Here is a 4,870-nt window from a genome sequence, read left to right as displayed (position 1 = left end):
ATGCGGGTAAGGACAGGTGCTTTATTCTTCTTGGAAAAGAAGGGTTTGGGAGGAGATGCACAGACGCCTTCATTTCGGTGGGGAGGAGAGAACTCTGCAAGCACCTTGAGTAAAGCTTGCCAGGCAGAGGGAGCAGCTCGCAAAAAGGCGGAGGTAAGAGCAGGTTGGGTTCGGTGGGGACAAGAAGCGCTCACGGCTGGCATCCAGCCAGGGGGGAGACCACTGACCGCACTTGGCCTGGGAAAAGACGGGGGACGTGAGGCCTGTGCAGTCCTTTCCCTCATCACAAACCAACCGAGAGAGCCCAGTGTCTTCGAGCCTCTCCTCGGCGCCCCTGAACCATGGGACCTAAGCGTGGGGACCCGCCACCTCCCTCCCCTCTGACCGCGCCCTCGAGGGCAGGTTCCGTTGAACACACCGGGCTTTAGAGAAGTTACCTGAACATCGCACAGCCTCAAAAGCACCACGAGTCACTTCAGGACCGGTGCCCCAGGCTCCTGGATTAGGGCCACCAAAGGTGCAACCCCTTATCAGGAGAGAGAAACAAGGTGTCAGCCGGCTGGCAGGCAGGTGCCTTGGGACACCCCAGATCCCCAAAGGCCCTCTTGATCTTTGACCCATGAGCCTTCTGTGTACATGTATGTGCATGTAGGGCACATTTCCAAATTGCTCGCAGTTTCAAAAGTAACCTAACGAATCGTCACTCAATGCTAGTTAGATGATTTCGGTGAAAATCCGTGGGTTTTCACTAACGGGTGGGAATCACTGCCCTTCTGGCCTTTGGCTGCTGGTTGATAGGGAGTTAGTGGCTTTATTAGGGAAGCCCCTCACTTAGCCTTGCTTGCATGCCACGCTGGGTTAGATCCTGCGAAGAAAACAAGGACTGAGCTCAGAGGAAAAGAGAGCCCACCTGCTGGAAATATTTTTTGACATCAAAAGTAAATTTCGGTTAAAGACATGGAGAAGGCTGTTCCCAAACAGAAAGGGATTACTGCTCTGTCAGAAGTCCTTTCAAGCTTAGTTGATGACGGTGTGGTTGTCTGGGAGAGGATCGGAACGTCCAACGATTATTGGGCTTTTCGAAGTAAAGCTCTTCCTGGAGGAAATGTAAGTAGGAGGTTCTGGAATCTCAGTTATCCAATCGTAAGCACCCAGACCTACCAAACAGCATCCGGAAACTAAGAAGAGTTGGCAGGAGCCAACCATGCTAGAAAAAGAGCTTTGTTTCTTTTTAACTTGGAGACCAAAGGGAATAGCTAAGGGCAGCAGTAGAAAGATACAAAGAATGTGGCCCGGAAGTCAGAGAGGAAACACACCAAGAAAATAAAGTAGCCAAAGAAGCTGTTAACAGATGGAGCGATCACATATTTGCAAAACTCTTGGGCCCAAAGAGAATTTGGATTTGAAAAAAAATAAATTGGCAACAAAATTTTGGGATTCGAGGGTACTCTGACGAACAGCGTTGAAATATTCGATGTTGGTGAAGGTGCTTGTGGGTATGCATATTTTTATATCACCCAATTAAGTGTACTGAATTGTCACTTACCTAAAACTGTGTTTATCATTTTACTAATTTTAAATGAAGTAACAAGCGTAAAACAAAAAAATCTCTCCTCCTCGCCTCCTGCTTCCTAGCGCTGTCTTTTATTTCTTTCATATTGTCTTGACTTTTGGGTCTCGCTTTCCCCCGTGTGGCCCCATCCCCTACCAACCCACACCCTTTCCAGGCGTTCTCCCCTTTGCGGAGGACTGTTTTTGTACTAACAACATGGCACACACTGGGTGACCAAGGGAGACTTGTCTGCTGTGGCTAAAGTGCTCGCCTCAGCTCATCGTCTAACAGGATTCCAGCCCCAAGTGGACTGGACATCAGATGGTATGTGTTCTGTTAAGATATTTGGACTGGAGCATAGAGGCCACCGAGATCTACAGACACATCACTCTAGGAACCAGATGAATAGATCCAAAGAGGCCAAAGCCAGAGGCTCAATGACGAGCCTGTCTTCAAAGTAGTTTTTATAGGAAAGAGCAACTCATATTCATCTAAGGTAATAGGAATTATTATGAGATATTTGAATGGAAAACGTCAATCTTTTTTTCCTAACCAGGTATTGTCAGAGTGCAGAGACAGAAAGAGATTTAAGATCACCCCCAGGTAATCACCTGCCCCCCCAGCTTTGTGGGATGCTCTTAGTTGAGAGAAGGAACAGAGGGAAAAGAGCAGTTCAGAAGATACGTGCACGTAATTTTAGGCCAGGTGCATTTGAGGTATCTGTAAAATTTTGTCAAAACCATACATCATAGAAATAAGCAAATTATAGGGGCGCCTGGGTGGCTCAGTAGGTTAAGCGTCCGACTTCAGCTCAGGTCACTATCTCGCGGTCAGTGAGTTCGAGCCCCGCGTCGGGCTCTGGGCTGATGGCTCAGAGCCTGGAGCCTGCTTCCGATTCTGTGTCTCCCTCTCTCTCTGCCCCTCCCCTGTTCATGCTCTGTCTCTCTCTGTCTCAAAAATAAATAAACATTTAAAAAAAAAAAAAAAGAAAGAAGCAAATTATTTTCAATTTGAGCAATATTCTTAGGCAGCTGTGTACCATTACAGCACTGAGCCTTTAAAAACTGTATTAATCACAGTAAAGTTTGTTTTTATTTTTTTTTTTAATTTTTTTTTTCAACGCTTTTTTATTTATTTTTGGGACAGAGAGAGACAGAGCATGAATGGGGGAGGGGCAGAGAGAGAGGGAGACACAGAATCGGAAACAGGCTCCAGGCTCCGAGCCATCAGCCCAGAGCCTGACGCGGGGCTCGAACTCACGGACCTCGAGATCGTGACCTGGCTGAAGTCGGACACTCAACCGACTGCGCCACCCAGGCGCCCCTAAAGTTTGTTTTTAAAATGTTAGCTAAGATGGGTACAAGCAGTAATATTAAATGTTAATACAACACCTATTTTTGATTAAAATAATAAATGGTATCTGCCATTGGGAAAATCATTAGCAATTTATTTTTTAAGACTAAAGCTATTATCAAATATTAGCAGTGAAGGAAAACACCTCTAGCATTCATGCTGCTGACTTTCTTCCACTTAATATTAAACATCAAAAGGCAATTAATTTTCTAAAAATTTACTTTATTATGGTTTATGAAAGGAAGAGCGAAATGCTCTATTTAGCCTGAAACACCGTGAGTAAGATACCAGCAATCTCTGGAGACCACATATGCTTCTTCACCATGAACAGTGATACCAAAATGCGTGCAAACATTTTCTAGAGGAAAAAAAAAAAAAAACAACTTATAAATAATAGCACTGAAAGTTTTCTTGAATGAAATTTTAGGAAAAATAACTCAAAATATTTTCAACTACAACTACGAAGATCTGAAGGTTATATGTCAAGTATTTTACCAGCCAGGGAAGAAACAAGTCACTAAAATTTTTCTACTTGAGTTTGAAAAAAAAAAAAAAAACACCCCACTATTGAAAGAATACACAGGTGGAAAGTGAGTAAAAACACGCACGAATTACAATATGTGAAGAACTCACTAAGGGTTCTGCTCTGCGCTTTATGCACAATTATAAAATTTATGCCTCAAAACAACATATGAGAGGTCTTATTGGTTTTGTTTTACAAATCAATAGACTTTGTCCCAAGGGAGGGCCATTACCTACCCTGAGTTACACCGGCGGGATTTTCAGCAGGTTTATAGGACCCCAACTTGCTTTCATGCATCCACTGAACAAACATTTCAGTGTCTGCTGAGTGACGGGAACTACACGAGGCAGCGGATACGGAACAGTGAAAAAACTGGCGAAAAATATATACCTCAGTGGAGCCTGCGTCCTAGGGGGAGAACAGCCCGTAAACACAAAAATAAGTAAAACAATATTGCTATGAGAAGAGAAACGTTGGGCTGCGGGGGGCACCCGGGTGACTCCATTTCAGTTCAGGTCACGATCTCACAGTTCTTGGGATCGAGCCCCACGTCAGCTCGACACTGACAGGACAGAGCCTACTTGGGATTCTTTCCCCTCTCTCTCTGCCTCTCCCCCTGCTCTTTCTCTCTTTCTTTCATAAATCTGCTTATTTATTTATTTTAAGAGAAATAATAAGCAAACATTTTCTTTATTTTGGGAAAATAAATAGGCATACTTGTTTATTTTGAGAGAAAGAGCACATGTGCGAGTGCCCACGAGTGGGGGGAGGGGCAGAGAGCGAGGGAAAGAGAGAGTCCCAAGCAGGCTCTGCACCATCAGCGTGGAGCCTGACCTGGGGCTCAATCCCACAGACTGTGAGATCGTGACTCGAGCTGAAATCAAGAGTCAGGCATTTATAGCCGACGGAGCTGCCCAGGGGCCCCAAAAAACAAACATTATTTTTAATGTTTACTTATTTTTGAGAGAGAGAGAGAGAGACAGAGCGTGAATTGGAGAGGGGCAAAGAGAGAGGGAGACATGGAATCCAGAGCAGGCTCCAGGCTCTGAGCTGTCAGCCCAGGGCCCCACGCGGGGCTCGAACTCACGAACCGCGAGATCATGACCTGAGTTGAAGTCTGACATTTAACTGACTGAGACAACCAGGCGCCCCTAAAAAACATTTTTTTTTTTAAAGAAGAAGATCAATACTTGGGAGAAAAAATAAGGTGAAGAAGCGGAACAGCCAGTGCCACGGGTCGGACGGGCTGAGGCTTTAAAAGGGACAGTATGGGAAGGCTTCATCCTGAAGGTGACACCTGAACAAAGACTTAGAAACGCTGATTGAGAACAGGTGTCATGGGGACATGTGGGGGAGGAGCAACGCAGGTAGCAGAATGGGAACATCGCCATGACACTGAGGTGAAACGTGTCCAGTGGTCAAGGAGCACCAAAGTGGCCAGG

At 45.4% G+C, this 4,870-nt stretch overlaps 1 pseudogene; it reads left to right on the top strand.

Moving 5' to 3' along the window:
- Positions 1 to 1,416, top strand: LOC131495067 (meiotic nuclear division protein 1 homolog; annotated as a pseudogene).
- Positions 1,417 to 4,870: the final 3,454 nt, after the last annotated feature.

Source organism: Neofelis nebulosa, chromosome 14 (genome assembly GCF_028018385.1).
Source record: "Neofelis nebulosa isolate mNeoNeb1 chromosome 14, mNeoNeb1.pri, whole genome shotgun sequence".
Lineage (NCBI taxonomy): Eukaryota > Metazoa > Chordata > Mammalia > Carnivora > Felidae > Neofelis > Neofelis nebulosa.
This window is presented reverse-complemented; position numbering and strand designations above follow the sequence as displayed.